This window comes from Dermacentor albipictus, chromosome 7 (genome assembly GCF_038994185.2).
Source record: "Dermacentor albipictus isolate Rhodes 1998 colony chromosome 7, USDA_Dalb.pri_finalv2, whole genome shotgun sequence".
In the NCBI taxonomy this organism is placed as follows: domain Eukaryota; kingdom Metazoa; phylum Arthropoda; class Arachnida; order Ixodida; family Ixodidae; genus Dermacentor; species Dermacentor albipictus.
In genome coordinates this window covers 32,524,019-32,542,585 of record NC_091827.1, presented here as the reverse complement: position 1 = coordinate 32,542,585, position 18,567 = coordinate 32,524,019, and the positions used below count along the sequence as shown (strand labels likewise).

General features: G+C 46.6%; 1 protein-coding gene across 7 annotated transcripts in view; it reads left to right on the top strand.

Annotated features, from left to right (window-relative positions):
• Window positions 1–984: 984 nt before the first annotated feature.
• The window catches only part of LOC135896394 (ninein-like protein), a 523,367-nt gene continuing 505,784 nt past the window's right edge, over window positions 985–18,567 (top strand). For all 7 annotated transcript variants that reach the window (XM_070521835.1, XM_070521837.1, XM_070521836.1 and 4 more), the window contains exon 1: window positions 985–1,576. The gene's annotated coding sequence lies outside the window, so the exon portion shown is untranslated. The remainder of the gene's footprint in view (window positions 1,577–18,567) is intronic.

The window sequence follows — 18,567 nt, the reverse complement described above, 5'->3', positions numbered from 1 at the left end:
TATATATAACGCGGTACTTTCTTTAAAAGAATCATCACTTTGCAAAGTTACGAAGCCGTGTAAACCCCGACGGACGAAGTTAGGGCAAATAAATGTACAACCAATGTCGTTCCCCGTGCTGGCTGACTGCTCTGCTTGGAGCTCCTGCAGGCACTATCGCCGCAGATCCCTCTCGTAATTGTACGAAGCTCTGTGGGACCGATCCACCGAAAGCCTTGCTGACCGCCCGGACGGCTGACCGCTCCCTTTGTCACCCGTAATTTCAGACTTCCTCGCGGCATCGCCGAAATAGAAAGCTCGAAAGAGAAAGCTCGCTTGCCTGGGGAATGACGAAACGAACTGCCGTCGCAGCGAAAGTCGGTCAAGGCTTTATTGACCCTTTTACGTGGCAGTCACCTACTAGAAAGACTATAATTATCCTATTAATTCAGTCCCTTTTCGTTTTTTTTCCATGCTTTTATTTTTGTCACGCCCTTCTTTCTGTCTTCCCCTTTCCTTCCCCTTGTGCAGGGTAGCAAACCGGATGTTTTAACTCTAGTTAACTTCCCTGCCTTTCTCTCGTTTGCATCCCTCTCTCTCTCTCTCGCTTGGCTGACCTAACCATTAATTGCGAGTGACAGTTTCTCGCATTTCTGCCGTAAGCAAGGACCGCCTACTTAGGACCACCGGCCAACACATCTAGTCACCGCGACCAGCCATTTAACGAAATGGCTCTACGTACAGTCTACCGCTTCTTTAACAGTACCGCCATAGAGAAAGACATTGTACTGCGCCATCCTCGACTGGCGGGCCTTTCAGCGCCTTTTAACCGCGCGAAGCGACGACATCAGCAAGAGTAGCGCATGCGCACCAAGTTCACTGGCAGCCGCTATCTCCGACAAGCACGGTCAGCTTGCGCCGAGTTAATCGTGCCAGGGGCTGTGTCGTGCAGACGGTATTGAAAGAGCAGACGAAACTTAACGCGCCCAGTGAACTTGGTGCGCATGCGCCAAATACCCTCGCTGACGTCGTCGCGTCGAGCTATCAGAAGGCGCTGACCGGCCGGCCAGTCGATGCTTTCGCGGTACTGTGAAAGGGTCGGTAGACTGTACGTCCCTCTTCGTTGAATTCATTTCTTTACCCCGTGTTCTGTCAAGCATTGGAATCGCCTTTCGTCTGACGCCATATGGCAGTGATGCGCGAAGAACGGTCGCCCGAAGTTGTGCGCCAGCACGTATAGACCTCTACCGGCCTACGTCACGACGAGTCGGTGACGTGATCTTCGGGTACACGCGGATGTGCTTCGTGGGCAAAAAAAAAAAAAAATAGCACGTCGCACGCGCGTTGGCACCCGCTGACAGCTTCACGTAGCAAGTGTGTTCCTTCCATTTTGTTTTTGTGCGCGAAGTCCTCATGCCTGCGACTTGTTGCGTGGTTGGATGCGTAAATCGCACGAGAAAAGAAAATCGGCAGGATTGACTTTGTTTTATTTCCCAAGAAATTGAGAAGTGGCGAAAAACCTGGACGATGGCAATGCGCCGCGACATATGGCAGCCGTCGGACGCCGACAGAATCTGCGGAGTTCACTTCATCGCTGGTAAGTGCAGTTCTCTGGTGGCCGGCATTGCACGCTGACGAGGAGAAATGCAACCTGTTTCCATCGTAGTTTGGAACGGAAACGCCTCTTTGGTGGGCAGCTTATGCTCTCTTCAAGTTGCACTTGACGCGTGGTTACGCGATTTCTTATTCAGAAAAGAGTCACATGTAAGCATGTTACCCTTCTGGCGCGCATCGAATTTCACGGATGGTGTTCTGTGCGCGTGCGGCTGCATGGCTGCGCAGGTCGCCGGACCGCAAGTTCGGCCAACACTTCGGATTGTTTTCCCATCCATCCGCGAAGATATTATCAGAGTACTGTTCGCGGCACAAGCGAAGAGCTTCTCCACGTATCGCTCACGGGCAGCTTCTCAGATCTAACTCACGTGATCGGACAAAATGCATCGCATCGTACGTCATCGCAGCCATGGCGCGATGGAGGTGTTTTGCGTGCCCACCAGCTCCTTGTACGCGTCCAGTGCTTCGCTTCGTGTCATGGCAGTGATGTCACGCTATTTACGAAAGGGAGAGGTCAGTTGAACGGTCGCGTTTGTGTCATCTGCTCGAGCTAGTGTAGTAATATTTTTTTACAGCGAAGCCAGGGTGTCTACCAACCGGGAAAACCGGGAATACTCAGGGATTTTGAGTAGTCTGGAAAAAGTCAGGGAAAACTCAGGGAATGTGGGCCTCTATCAGGGAAAATTAGCGGCAATTTTATTGAAAGGGTCGAATGTCGCGGTAATGCTGGCTCGAGTAGCAGACAAGAATCGTAATGAATCGTCTTTGACGTCCTGTCGTTGGCAGGAGGAGTTGCCAGTGTACAGTCAACGAGCGACTTTCCGGATTCCCGATAATTTGGACGGCTTCGTGGCGCCACCTCGTACCCCATAGTGTCAACGTATCAGAACGTGTGAAATTTCCGACGCAAGAACTCTTTGCCGTCTGATTTTCCGGACGTTTTGCCGCGACCGCAGGTCCGAAACGGCATTAATCAAAGGCACCACCGCTGCCGTTTTGATTACTTCGCCGCCTCGAACCGGCACTCTCGCACGCAGATCCGCTGGCACCCGTTGCCGCCACTGCGGCAACGCTAGGCCTAGCTGCTTCGACGTTCGCTATGAAGCTTCTTGCCATTGGGTGCCGAACTTGTTATTGAAACAATTCGCTGCTGTCAGCAATGGCACGGACTCCACCTTTGTGGTCCTCGCGATTGGCTTAGAAACTTGGAAAACACGGTGCGTTGCATAATGCTGGTTCGTGAAAGTCAGCTTCGCCTCTGTAAAGAATGGTACTCGGTAAAGCTTACGGAAAACTATTGCAGTGAAGCATAACAAGCGTGGGAAGGGGGTATTGCCACGGAATACAGTATGTATATCTTAATTATACACGCGGGCACCCGGCATTTCCTGTCACAGTACGAGCACAGGTATGCCTAATATGTGTACCGACAGGCCTTCAGGGCGTTTTCGAAAGTTTCTGTGGCGGTTTGAGCCCCTAAGGGCAGTAAATGACACGCATTTATTTTTTTCTAACTGGCCGATTTTTCGGACATTCTCGCGGCCCCTAGGGAGCTCGAAAAATCGCTCGTGGACTGTGCAACTGATGAAGATGCTTGAAATGGTCCTTGGGGCGAACGAGTGGCGGAAGGCGGACAAGAACAGAAGTGACCTACGCATTGAGGAATAAACGAGAAAGGAAGCTTGTTGCCGCCGTTTTGAAAGAGCTTAAGCTCAAAAAGTAATGTTTTGGCTGATGCCGAGATGCAGGTGTCCCTCATCCAAACCAAAATACACCCTTTGAAGCAGTGCACCACAACACTCGGGCGTCGTGCGCGGGCTGAGAGTATGTCAGGACTGTTGAGGTTGACTTACGAGCTGTTGAGAGAGAATCTCAATTGTGACAGAGTTCAGGCCTCATCCCACTGAGGTTGCTATCAGTTGATAGAAATAGCTCATGTTAGAAAATTTTTGCCTTTGTATGCATCTCCTTTTTATTTGTATTCGATAATCCGACCCTATTTGCAATTATTTTCGAAGACACTTTATTTGCTGTGCACTTTACTAACCCCTGCCTTCTATTCTCTTTTTGAATAACATAAACACTGCTACTTAGTATTCAAATTGGATTAAGTTGCTTTTTTTTCATGAGCTTACTAGAGAGTGACAGCATCAGGCGATATGGTTTCAGCCCGTCTTGATATAAAACATAGTTCTGCATCACTCGGGGAAATTTGCAATGTCACTCGGGGAAAACCTGGAAAACTCAGGGAATTTGGAAATGTCAACTTGGTAGACACCCTGGAAGCTGTAAAGGGCTGCCGTCCCCACTGTCGTACCCGCGTCTAAAAAAAAAAAAAAGAACTATCGTCGTCTGCTTCGGCTCTGGCCTTGTCGACGTCGTCTGCCACAGTTCGCTCGTTGGCGCCTCTCGGCGCTACCGCACGAACGTGCTCGTGCCACATCTCCTGCGTTCGTCGTCGTCATCATTAATTAAGAAACGCAATGACGTTAGCAATAATCGAGAAAGACTAATCGAGAATAATCGAGAAATCGAGAAATAATCGAGAAAGGAACCGTCGGGACTTACCCAGTGATAAACACCGGGGCCGGTCGTTTCAGCTACGCTGGTTAAACATCCGTACGGAGTGCTTGGGCTGATAGTTTTTTTTTATTTGCTTTGTTATATGCTATCTTATAGGCAGCTCTCGTGTGCCGTTATGCATGGTGTTCCAAGCGACCAATCTGACGCTTGCGTTCGTTACTGTTTTTCTTTTTTGTTGTTCTTAGTCATGCGCTCTCCATTGAACCGCAGCCTTTGACTTCGCTATTCTAGCGCGATTTGTTCATTCTTTGTATCGTTACCCGCCTTCAACCTCCTGTGAGGCATACTGGCGAATGTAGGTATCGAAATAAACATGTAAGTAAATAAGTAAGTAAATAAATCTAGTCCACCTTTCAGAATCAGAATTTATTGTTAGAAGTTGGTTAACTTTACAAGTATTCAGTAGGCAGAAGCAGTTCCCCTTGTTAAAAACTGTATTGGGACCTCGTGTACAAGAACGATTATGATAGTTAACATCTCAACGCAAAAGTAGCATATAATGAGGTAGTATACAAGCAACAAGAAATGAATCTTAGCGAAGCAAAATACAGAATTGATTACAAATAATAACAAGGTATAGCGTATCTCATGGTAGCAAGAAAAACTATATGGGAAGAAAATTCCAGTAATTTATTTACAAGAACAAAAACAAACAAAAAAGGGGAGAAAGCAAAAAAAAACGCCTACAGTAAACTTTCTCATTAGTCTGTCAACAATAAATGCATTTTTAGTTCCCTTTTAAATTGTAAAATGTTACGTTTTTCATTATACCAATAAAATGTATATTTATACCCATAAGAATACATAACATATAAAGCGTTTAACCAATAAAAAACGAGAAGAAAGGGGGTTAACCGAGGGGTCCGATTTTTATAAGTCATATCACGAGAAGCCAACAAACACTGACACTAAGGACAACATAGGGGAAATTACTTGTGCTTAATAAATGAAATAAAAAAAAACGTTAAATTAGTGGAACCGAAAGTGGATGATGAAAGCAAGTTGTAGGTGGGGCACGATCCCACAACCTCCGCATTTACCAATACCAATAAACCAATTTACCAACACCAACGAGTCACCAAAAAAAATATCACTAATTAAACATTCATGACGTCATAGCGAACTGATGCGGGAGCTTGAAAGTGGCGTGACCACGTGACTCGCTTCTTGTGCCTCATCTGGCCTCATCAAGCCTTCTTTCACCCCAAGTGCGGCTCAACACTCTGGAAAGGTGACATACTAATAAAGCTTACCATATTGCGAGAAGTACGGGGATCGATACCCCGCACCTCCACCAAAATGTTGCAGGAAGAAAGCAGGCCCACGAGTGTAAAATAACGTATATTTACAACTGGCGTATATGGCGTTCAGGCAACTGCCAGACTTCATCTTCGTCTAGTCCAATCCAACTTCTTCGTTCCCTTCACCGTGACAATATTGTATTTTTATGTATTGTCAGGTGGTTGTGACGGCGTAAAATATAAACAAGTTCACGTGTCACTATGGTGACAGTTTCCTGTGTACGCCGTCGGCGCCTTCCATTGGCAGCAGTATTCATAAATACGCTAATAATTTGTTAATAGAACTTAATGAAGCCCTCGAGGAGCCATTCGGGGCAAGCGTGGTACACGGATGAACATTCGCGTACCACGTTTTAAAGCAAGTTAAAGAACTACAGGTGTCCTAATTTAATCTGGCTGCCCCGAGCCACGGCGTTTCTCGTAAGTTTCGTTGGTTCCGATTAAAGTTGTGACCTCTGTGACGCGTAAACTTAAACATTGGTACAGTTTACACGTTGCAGAAGAAAAAGAAAGAAAGGAAATACAGAAAATTGTGCGCATCACATTTAGTAGCACTCGTATAGCATTTAATTAACCGCTGCACTAAAATTTCGCCTCACATCGATTCCAACACGTGCATTGGATCTGCATATATAGATTTTTTCTTTACGGCGCTTGACAGTTTCAGCCAGGGAAAACATACTCGCGCCCATCCGTGGGATCCAATGTGCTTTTATATATTGTATGAGATTCTGAATATGGTGATTCATGCAAAACGATGAGCGCAGAACCCAGGCAGTTCGTGGAAAAAATGAGGGACAACAGAAAGAAAGCGTACTTCTACATCGCCAACTAGAGGAAATTATCCAAGTCTATGTGGCGTTTCGCATAAACTGAAAGATAAATATGGCGGGGGAGGGGCAGTTGCTACGGAGTAAAAAGGAAGCGGGAGGGGGGAGCTTTCTGTCCTGCGTCTGAAAACAACTGGTTAACGTAACCGAAATCCTGCAGGTGAAAGTATTCCCTGCAGGTCTGCCTGTAGATTTTATCTTGCAGTCACCGCTACCCGCTGCCGTCGTCTGTCGTCTGCAGTCCGATGTCTACACCGTGTCGTCTGCAGGGGTAACGGTCGATGACCTTCACGGTAGCAGTTCTCTTCCTTCTCTCAGCGCAGCGTAGACCACGCATATTTTTTTTTTTTTCATAGAACGACAGAAGGCCAAGTGAGCTGGTATGAGGATTCAGTTTGGTTTGACAAAATTCAGGCGTAAAGGTCGCCTGCATAAGGAACGAGAAAGAAAGGACAACAGAAACAAAAAGAATGTGAGAGAACACGTGCAACAAGGTATTTGTTTTATTCCTTTTCGCTCCTCTGGGTGTCCCTGACTCCTGTAGCTGTGGGTTTCGAAACCACAAAGGGGAAAAAATGGCTGTGGCTCAGCTAAGGTTAAGCCCAGGATGCGAAGCATACTAGCCTTTATTTTAGTTGTTGAACCACTGTTTAGCCTGGTGAACTGCTGTTGCTTGGCTATATTTGGTTCGGCTAGACGAAGAAACAACTCATGCAGGCGAGCGCACGAGCTGGGACCCGGCTATGTAGCTACGCGACCGCAAGCGAGCGCACGAGTTGAGCCTCCGCTTTTGCGGCTGTTATGACGTCATATGGTAGCTACGCGGCCGCGCGCGGCGCAGCAAGGAAGAGCGTGGTTGTGCGGCTAGTATGCTTCGCATAAAAGCTTCCGGGGTCTCCCCTGGGCTTGTAACCACGACGCTTGCGTCACCGGCGATAACAACATCGTACCAATATCGACGTTGCATTCCATCGCCCTTAATTCCGCAACTGTAGAATTCAAACCGCGCAGGACCTTTCGCCGTCACCGGAGAAGCGAACATTGCGGAGAAGTGTAGAAGCGCCAGTGGTTTCGAGACCAGCGACGCCTGGTGGAGACGGTCAGCCGTACGCATTACGGGGAACGACCCGAACGCAGAGCGTTGTGCCGTCACTTGGCGCTTGATTTACGACGCCAGCGGCCACGCGGTGGGTTATGATCCTGGCGGGAAATAAAGGGGTGAGACTCGCCACTCAAGCTGCGAGCGACCGTGCTGCCTTCTACACTGCATTTTAGTGCAGCAGCCGTTAGTTATGGAAGCTCAATATTACTTTCCTTTGCCGTAGCGTTGCAGGTTTGTGAAGCTTGGGAGCCTTTGTCAACGCGAAGCGTAAGGCACCCCTCTGCGCCGCGCTCTTAGTTTGCGGAGATTTTGATTGCAGCAAGATTTATTCTGTGTGGAGGAAAGGAGCTCCCTGCGTGTAGTCAGGACTTTGGTGTCTCGATGACGATGGTGAGCAGTATATATTGAGATGGTGGGGGTGGTGGTTGTCATTTCCGGTTTTCACCAGATTGTCACCGATGTCGATTTGTCGCTCGGCTCAATAAGCTCCTGTCGTATTCGCAAATTTCTGAATGTTGTCGCGGATTCTGAAGCTACAGCATCTTGTCTAACGAGATCGCACACGTGACGGGAGTCTTCTGGCACGTTTTGCGCGTTCTAGAAATACGTAAATGAGCGCGAGCGATTATCGTCGAATCTACTGCGGCTAAGTTTACAATGAATCCGATAGGGGCGCGTCGAATCAGAAGCCGGGTTCAAGCAGCCCGATTCGACTGCGTTCGCATGAACATCGCACCTGACTGGTCGAGGTTTGTTGGGAGAGCCTGCGTCGATGCCACACATAAGACAGCGATTCCGATTAATTGCTGCTGGGTGCGAATCACTGACCTTGCCCGTCCGCCTTTACATGGGAGCTTCAAATAGTTTCACGCTGTGTCAGCTTAGAGCTACTCTACATGGCTTCCGAAGGTAGTGGTATACCTTTGTTACTATATATACATTTCATAGTATTTACGGTAACTCAAGGACAACCTACCTCGTTTATTTGGGCCGACACAGCCTGACTTTCCCGCTTTTGTCTGGTTTGCGTAAACGCCCTGTATATGTATAAATAGCCGACGTACGACACACACACACACGCATGCACACACACACACACGCATATATATATATATATATATATATATATATATATATATTAGTTTGGTCCAAAGTAGTTCGATTCGTGACTCATCCGTCCCTACAATGTTGTGACAATGTTGTGACAATGTTGTGACAATGGTGGCTGTCACGAAAATGCGCTCGCAATATTGCCTGAATTGTGTTTCATTACTTTGGATCTTTCGTAGCAATACAACAAATTCATAGCACGGACATCTATCATAGCTCTCCTTATATAAAGGATGTCCCAGCTAATTATAGCCAGGTTGTTCAACGAAAAGAAAAGGTTTAAAAAAGACTGCGCAAGATAAGATTATAAGCCATACAGAGCAACGTAGCTGTTATAAGTGTATCTTGCACTTTAGATATTTTATTTTTCGTTGAACCGCTTGGATAACGTTAGCTGGAACAAACGGTATAGTTGTTGCGTTCTTTTGAGTGTGATGACAAGCTTTATGTTCGATTTCATCATTACTACGAACAATAAATCCAGCTGCTTGAAATTTTAATCGTTGATGAGAAGTTGACCGGTACCGAAATTTTTTCTTCATTTCATCGCAACCACAGTGGGAGACGCCCTTCACCTAATAAGCTGTTCAAAGAAGAACATTACGACCGCCTTCTGTAATGACCTCCATCTTTATTCTTCATGGCTGTTCAGGTTGCACGGAATGTCTCGTGTGATGAAAAATGCAAGCGGACGTACAGCTTGTGTGCGCCAACACTTGAAGCCTGTCCTCGACATTAACGCAAGGCCTAGCAGAAGATTGCAAACTGCAGATATTGTCCTGTCCTCGAGTATTAAATATTTATCTGAGTCATTATTATTGCAGCCCTCCGTTTGGTATTATTAAGCGGCAAAGGACACGCCTGTGTGCCGCGTAAGTTCATCTCGTACAACAGCATTACGCTGTCAAGGTATGGCAAGGACATAAAAGGCGTGCAATAACTGGTTAAGGCTATGCTAAACTAAAGCCTTACCTATCAACTTTGCAAACATAGACAGTGGATGTCTTAAATGCATCACGAGACCGGAACGCCGAAAGGGAATTTGATTACCGCGGAAGCTTCGAGCTCGTTTTCAAACACTGGCTCGTTTACTGTGCGCTCCTTTATTCAGACATTGCAAGCACGTACCGGTAATTTGATCCTGCAGCGTTTTCCTAGATACGGAGGCACGTTCCGATCCAAAGGACAGAAAACAAAAGGAGCAAGAAATAGAAGAGAAACGAAAAAGAAAGCTATAACGTCAAAAATCTGTACATGGCAGGCGACGTTGGGGTGCTCGTTGTCCGACGCGATAAAAGCTCGCGTTTTATCTCAAACAGATGCGACACACGAAGGCAGCTTGACAAAAAAGCCTCCAGGACTGTGATGCAAATGAAGGTATAGCGACAAACTTTTGGACTCTGTATATCCGACTTACCGGCTGTCTCGTTTTGTGTGCGTGTTCATCGACACTGCTTCTTTTCAACAACCTGCGTTCTGAAGCCGATCGAACGACTACAAAAGTCAAAAAAGAAGGCGGTAAAAAGCCGTGGACAACAAGGTATCTTAGTCCACGCTGCATAAAAGAAATCGCCGGAGCGAATGGCGTCATCTGCTTGCTGGACTCAGACGAACATTGAAAGGCGCCAAGAGCAGACGAAACGGGAAAAGAAAAAAAGCAGACGAAAAGTGCGAGGGCACGAAGCAGACGAAAAGCTAGACACTCACCGCGCAAAAGCTGGTTCGACACGGAACGAAAGAAATAACAGTTTGAAGTGAAAGGCGCGAAAATTAAATAGGTATAAGAAATAAAGTAAGGCAAGTTCCCTGGAGCGCCTGTGGCGTTCGTATATATGACGACGTAAGCGTCTGAGCCCCGGCGGCTGGGCTCTCTAAAAATCTTCGAACACGAATGGCGGCGGGCTTCGAGAAATGTCGAGGCCATAAATCGGCAGCGATAAAAATCGCGCCGTTTCCCTTCGAAAACGAGCGCGGCTCTCCGAATTCTTGGCGCGTTTTCTTGCTGCGCTCTGCTTTCTCGAGGCTCGGCCTCTGTACTCCGTCTCGCCAGTTCCGTGCAGTGCAGCGGAAGCTATGGGTCCCGTGGTCAGCCAATCAGTAAGGAGATCCGGTGGCTGCGTTTTCCACAGTAAGCGAGCAGGAGGCATCGCTCATTGTGAGTTACTAATAATCCCGTTAAGCTTCCCGTTAAGTGGGCGTTGCGTGGTTGGAGATAAGAGACGGACGTTGGAGGTGAGTCATAATCTGCCTTCTGTTTGGCCGACGTGACTCATAGCTTTCGCGGAACTGCACGGAATTTGGTGGGGTGCAGCATGGAAACCTTCTTTGCGATTCTCATTTGTTGTTTCTCTGTTTGGCTTTTCTTTTTTAGCATAGCTGCCTAGAGAACAAACATTTTCCTCTTCGCGCCATGTAAGACATCACTCCCGAAGTGTCGACTCAACGGAAGAAAGAACCCAATTGTGCTCGCTTCGGAGCGGGGGACGAAAAAGACATTTTCTCTTTGCACCTTTAGTGCGCTTGCCTTGATTGAATATCTGAGTATATATCCGGTTTGTGTTTAGTGAACGCACTAAGCTCTAAACGCGTTGCCAAGAATAAGCCGCACAGACCAGATTCCTAGAAACGCCCGTATACAGCGCCTAGAGAAACATTAAGGGCAAAATAAATCCCGAGCCCTCGGCTGTCATAGATCGTTTTGATTTCGGACGTTGAAGGAAGCAATCACTCTATCAATCAGTCGATCGAGCGATGACTTTGACTGCCTGCCTGCCCTGCCCTGTCCTGTCCAGCCAGCCAGCCAGCGAGCCAGAGAGCTAGCCAGCGAGAAAGCCAGCTTGCTGGAAATTATATAGGTACTTCGATTAGGTTTCATTTTTGTGCGAGATGAACACTAATGCATTGGTTCTGTAGGCTATCCGCATTGGAAATTCAGTAGCGCACAAATCCGTCACTTTACACTCGTACCCAGTATCCTGAAACATTTATCCATGCACTCAACGGGCCACTCCGACTCAACAAAAATGCATTGCAGTACTGCCCCTCGATTAGCAGTCACTGGGTTTGAAAGGGCCACGCCTGCCCGGTACAAATGGGAAAGCACCGTGTCGTTACCATGATGCAAAGTCTTTATTTCGTCGAGTCAAGCTAGAGGATTCCTATATATCGGTTAGTGGCATTCGCATTCCTTTATGCATCAAGGTGAATCACCTGTTTCCGGAATTGAGACGTTATTCTTAGATTCGCAATAAGTAAACGTCTGATCCAGTGCGGCCATAGAGAAGCGTAAAAGACCAAAGGTCTATGAAGTCGAGAGTGTCCCAAAATCTCGTCGGACCTTGAAGAATCGCGAAAGAAAAAAAAGCGCCTACCAAGATGGCGACATTATGAACTTGTCTGCCCCCACAACCCTGGCCACTTTGAGTGAAGACTCAAGGAGTATCCAAACCAAAAGAACAGGCATTGCGGGGTCACCAGCGCCCTTGCGGAACATGCCGACACCACAGCTCGCGAAATTGCTGGGACAGGTCACGTGTCGTTGCAAGTCAAGTTTGAATCGGCGTCTCTATATGTCAAATCGCTACATATCCAGACGACTGCACATTGAATCGGAAAGACGAAAATCTATGGCCGCACCCTCTACGTCACGTGCTCCACTGCCTATAAACTCACGTCCTACCAGTTTCTTCTTCATTGTAAACAAGGCTACCGCGTGGGATGCCAAATGTCAAAATTTTAATAATTTGTTCATGTTGGTCGGTGTTCGCTTTGCTTTGTTCTCTAAAAGTCTACGCTTGATAACCTCCGCATATGAAACAGGAAGAAACCCGATTCCAACTCGAAAGATCCTTAATCACACGGGTACAAAACCGGCACCGCTCCGGCGTGTTAATTAAATTCTGAGTCGTTAGGCGTTCTTTCTCTCCTGTATCCCTGCGTACCTTCGATAAGGCATGGTTTGCAATTAATTCTGTGGGAATGATTAGAAGCAGCGGGAAACTTATGAACGAGCTTAGAACCAAACTTACGAACAGTATACCGTCGTAGGCGCCTGAACCTTATATTCCTTCTCAAAGAAAGCCGGTGTATAGTGCGCCCATGCGCCGAGTCGAGCTTCGATCGGCTCTGTTTTGCCCGCACGCGAACCCTAATTAGCGCTCTTTAAGTTATTCGAAATTGCGAATGTGTGTACGGCTTCGAAGCGTACCAAGCCAATCCGCGGCGCCGTCCAAATACGTTCATTAAAAGTTTTGCGGCCGCATGCTCGGCGTACACAGACGCGGCATAATATAGCTTGTCTGCATTTTTTTCGCGCGTAATGCTCCTTCGCTACACCCCCCCCCCCCCCCCCACCCGTCCGCTCGGTCGTTAATTTCGCGTGAACGAGGGCGAAGCACATCAACAAAGCATGCATCATTATGAGGTAATTGATTGAGCCGCTCATCTGTCATATGCTGAGCAATGTGAGCATTTTAAGTATATAAATCATCGGTTTCCGAGGACACATAAACACTCGCAATCGTGGGTCACCCCTCCACCCCTTCCACCCGTCTTGCTTCGTGGAACACTGGGTCAGCCCCATGCAGCACTTCCGAATGACGAGAAAACTCTATAACCTAACCAAAATTTCATACTCAGACCATACAAGGTGTTCAATTTTGAACTTTAACAGACTTTGTTTTAATCACTTGTGGCATATAGCACAAATCTGCTTATAGAGCTGCGATACTCGAAGGACGTTATATGTTGCTAGCACCGAAAACCAATACTCATGATTGACCAATTTACAATTTTTCTAAATAACCTTATAACAAATTACTTTAGCGCACATACTGCTGCACACGAATTGAGAGTGGCGATTTCACAAGGCACATCCACTTGGAACGAATTTTGAAACTACCAACAGTTTTGAGATAAGCTCAGTTGAAGTTACCGTTAAAGTGCACTATTGTTCCACTTAAAAAGAAAACCCTTTTTTTATTATTGAAACTAAAAAATTAGTAGAACACCAATGCATTTCATCGCAAACCAAAGTGCATGTCTCCAAACTGCAGTGCATGTCTCCAAACTGCAGTGCATGTCTCCAAACTGGTGTCATTGTGAAATGCGTTCCAATTGAATGCGCCTCACAAACTCACAGGCTACAATTCGTAAATTGTAATACGTGCCCTCATGCAAATATTGGAAAAGTCAATTCGTGGGTTTTTGTTAGTTAGTTGAATATCTCTTCTCATTTTTATCGCGCAGTTAATGTCCGCCTCCCTGAATATTTCAGGTCAACAACGAAAAGTGTGTTATCTGCAACAGGCAAGTTTTACAAATTTCGCAAAACCTAAAGATTTATCGCTGTGTATAGATGCCTTTCGGTGATGTCTACAGCATGTCTACTGGCGTACTTCCTTTAGACGTAAGGCCTTACACTTCTGGTCGACTAATATGTAGCGCCTTTCTGCAGACAACCTCTCTGCACATCCAGGGAAAACAACAAGCTAAAGTAGACAGGCTTGACTAAGTATTTTTCTCGGAACATGATGTATAGACCCGATAATCTTAAACACAATAACAATAAAAACGAAGGAAATCAGTAGACTTAACTGTTTACTCAAGCTCTGAGTACCGGTTGCACGACAGCAGCTGGGTGTCGCAGCGGACACGCGTCACCTTCTTATGGACAACTTATTTTCGATGCAGGCACCCACGTCCTCGTTCGCTACAAGCTGCTTGTCGTAGCCTACGAAACACACATGTGTGTCACTGAAGTGAATGTGGTTATTCACAAGAAAATTTAGTGAAACAAAAATGTGACCAAATTACCGCGCATCATTCTGCAACTGAAAACTTTTTTCGTCCACGTTTTCTTTCTCTGGCTTTCTTTTTTTTTTCTTTTCTCGCTTCTCGGATAATCAAACTGATGAAATCGTTTTTTATTTTTTCAATATATGATGCTTAGGAAATGTTCCTGCCTTTAATAGGCTCCGGCTACTCATTTTATATTCAGATAGGTACATACGCACAAATGAATTCCACACGCACAAGAAATCACATAAATCACGCTAAGAACTGCAACCAGTCCCACAATTTCGGTCACGCTTTCTCGCTTGGGAAATAGAGAACATAGTTGTTTCCTTTTCTGCATAACATTATTTGAAACCACACGTGGCATTAGTTCATTCAGCTGACTTAAAAAACATTTACTGAAAAGCCAAGCGAGTACATCACTTTGTTTTCAGCATGCCGGCGAGCCCAGTTCACGGGCAGTGGCGACGAACTAAAACGAAATGGTTCAGTTGAATGTCCCGAAATTCCTCCAGAGTGGATTATGAGGAACGCCTTAGCGAAGGACTCAGTTGAAGCACCTGAGATTCTCTATCACGCGCATGAAGCATTGAACACGAAGGCTTTCATTCCAACCAATTGGAATGCGGCCGCCATGGCCGGGCAACGAACATGCGACCTCGTGTTCATCAACGCAATAAAGGTTTGCCGGTGTCCGGTATCCCGGTACGCAAGCGGATTACCGGGTTACCGGAGGCATAAACGCGAGTGGCCTGATTGGTCAAACCACCTTGGCGACGAAGAGGCTAACCAGACAAACACACAGCTAATATTGCAGTAACCAAGTGTATTCCACTTCGGTGCATGACGTAAATTACCGGGTAGCGGCGTAATTGTGACCACGTTGCCTTTTAAGACGTCTTTCTTTTTCGACAAGAACATTCATGGAGCACAGAACGTGTGGCTACATGAAACGTCACAATATGTCGCTGCCTGCGTCGAGTAATCCGGTATAACGTAAAAGCCCTTGCGTATATATGAATAACCGAACACGTACGTCTAAAGCTCCTTCTAAAACGAAGTGGTCCGTGCACGAGCACTTGCCACCTTAAGTGCAGCGATAAAGAAACTGGAGATGCACGCATTCAGCAGCAGCCGGGGTACTAATGGAGCCTTTCACCTTATCCTTTGATTAATGACGCGCTTAACGACGAACGCTGAAAAGCCTAACGTGACACCGTGGCTGCATTTACGTCATGTTTTTTTTCTCTCTCTCTCTCTTTAGAAAATGTATCGCTGCACGAGTGCGGTGCTTACCTAAGGAATATTGTGTCACCTTATCCATTAGAATAATTTACCCTCAACACCGTTGGCGCCTATAGAAGTGGTTAATCCTTCTAAAGTGTGTACCACAGATGACGTCATTGGTGGGTCCGGTGGAACGCTGCAACGAGGTGGCGCCACAGATTCTCTGTTGTGAATGGGTGACGTTCTCGCTACCAGGAGAACCAATTGTGAAAATTCGGTTAGGGCCAACGTGTATTATTCTGAGAAGCTTTCGCCACTCTTGCATGAATCAGACAGTATTGCATTCACTCGATGTGCCTGTCCTTGCAACATACAAGATTGTCGTCTTTGTTTAGTTGTTTTCTTTCAACATTAGGCAAGTGTTCTTCTATTTTGAGCATGACTGTGTGCTTCTTTTTATTTCTTTAATCGCCACACCACTTGCCCTAGGACTAACTCAGAGCTTCGCAGTGTTACACCGTTTTGATCACACGAAAGCGGAAAGGAGGTTACTGAGGCTAGGGTAAAGATAAACGTAAATAACAGCTATAGCTAAAAAATACTGACACTTGTTTCAAAAGTTGTAGAATCTATAACAAAGGTTTCTCGGTATTAAAGGATGGGCGCAGGTCTGAAGGATGGAAAACACATTTTAATTCAACACTAGAGTTGTTCTTTGAAGTGCACAACCTGTCGTCATCAACATTCATTGTGACGTCATGATAGGAGCAGTATTTGCTGGCGTCATGTAGCCGATAAGACTAAGTGCAACAACCAGCTGGCTCATGGAATAATAGTAAACGAGAGCGTGAGAAGCAGGAAGCAGCGCACTTTAAACACGCCAACATCTCCTAAATACTAATTTTAACATAGTTTTTCTTTTGAAGAAGCAGTACTGATCGCGTTTCTTGTCGAGGCATTAGTGTGCGACAAGCGAGCCGGTGACTCATGACGCCATGACGGATCCCCATGCCGGGTACCCAAACGAAAACTGGTTCGTAGAAACAACTAGAAAGACAATTGAGGGTCCCGATTTTGTTTCGCCACAACCATACAAAACCAAGAGACAAATGAAACCAAGGCAAGAATAGCGTAAATTACTAGATTGTATTGTAACGTAAAAATGGTAAAGAAAATGAAAGTAAGTTAAAAATTCAATGTCAGTGCGCTTTTAGCGCGGAATAGTCGATTCCAGAGGACTGGAGTTGGAGGGTGAGCTGGAGATCGTGCGGGAATAGCGTTTGACGGGCAATTCTTTTTATTTCAAGAGTTTCCAGCGCTTCTTCGGTCGTCGCCCGCCTTCATAGACAAGCATATTCAAGGCTGGAACTCACTCAGGCGGCAAAGCCATTCACTCCCTGCGATTCGGCGCAGCTCTCTGCCCTATGCAACTCGTGCCTCGAAAGATTTCCTTCGATAGCACTCGTCGTCTTCTTCCCCCTTTGGCGTTAGAACGACGACCCCACGTTCCAAGCCGCCGAATCCGGATCTCGATGGGCCAAGCAATCGGTTTCTCCCCGAATTGTCTATTTTTCCATATTCTGACGAGGTTTTTTTTTTTAACGTCGTCTGCTTCCCGCCCTTTTCGTCTGTTCGTGCTTCTTACTTGTGCTGCGACGATGGCAAAAGTCGTCGTCTGCTTTCTTCCTCCCATCCCGCCTTTCTTCGACTGCGACAATGTCGTCTGCTGCTCTATCCGTTCACCGGTCGTAGCCAAATGTCGTTATCGAAATCTGGGCGGAGGGGGCGTAAGCGTCCTTGCGTGGCTATTGCAATGATCGATTTCATCGTTGACGTGCGGTCCCCCTATGACTTCTCTCAACACCGCCTCCCCTCCTCCCCCTCCCCCTCCGCCTTTTTTGTTTTGTTTATGCTCACGTGTAGTACGCGTCATCACTTGTGTGCAGCACAGCCAGAAATGAGAACTTCACAATACCTTTCCCATGCTTATGTCTAAAGCAGGATCCTACATTCAAGAGGACGAGAGAGAGAATGAAATTTAAACATATGAAATGTGCAGGGGTTGACCAGAAGAGTATGTCGCTGACCTGCAAGCAGTTATGGTTCAAGGGAGAGAGGAAACAGTGAATGGGAAAGAGAAAATCATTTGGCGATCCAATATTATAGCGAGTATCAGTCATCAATCGTGTGTACGGTAAGCGCATACTCTGTACAGTCCTTGCATCGGCACAACGCGTCCTGTTAGCTGCTCGCGAGAGAGTGCCTATACAGGGTGTCCGAACTATGCACCAAAATTTAAAAATATGCAAATGTCACGTTGTTGGACAGACCAAGGTAATGTTTTTTTGCCGTCTCTTGGAGATACTCAGGTCATTTCTTCCATTTCGCCTAATTACATAGCTAGTCGTAATTAATTAATCAACCTCTCAAATAATAAAATCAGATGAAATGTGTCAATGAGAAAATGGAAGAGCAACCAGAAAAACTCCCACTACATCTTTCAGTTGCTCGATTAGCCCCGCGTAAAGGTATTTTTCCGAGTCAGTAAGAAGCCCGCGAATGCACGCAAAGTGCCTCAAGCGGCCAGTCGCGCGGCACTTACATATACATACAGCCCGTGAGTACTAGTGTTCGATTGACAGTGGTACTTTACAAACACTTGCGATGCGTCGTCTTTTAAACGGTAAGCGGTTCGCGGAGGGCGTCAATAAACAAAGATGGGCGCGCGCTCACGCAAGCGTTAAGTAAGGTATCCGTGAAAAAAAAAAAACAGGTATGGCCGGAACGTACTAGCACAAGCACGAGCCCACATAGCACCATACGCGTACGCACGCAGTGCGCAAATACGTCAGTGCGCCACCGCCACGACGACTCGCGTTCCCGGAAATGAGACACGGTGACGCCGCACGGTGTCGCTGCTGTCGGGAACTCGTAGGAAGGAGAACGGCGAACAGAAGGCAGCAACGGACATGGACGGAAATGGAGAACGAGGAATTAAGAGCAGTCCGGGAAAAGAAGCGGGGGC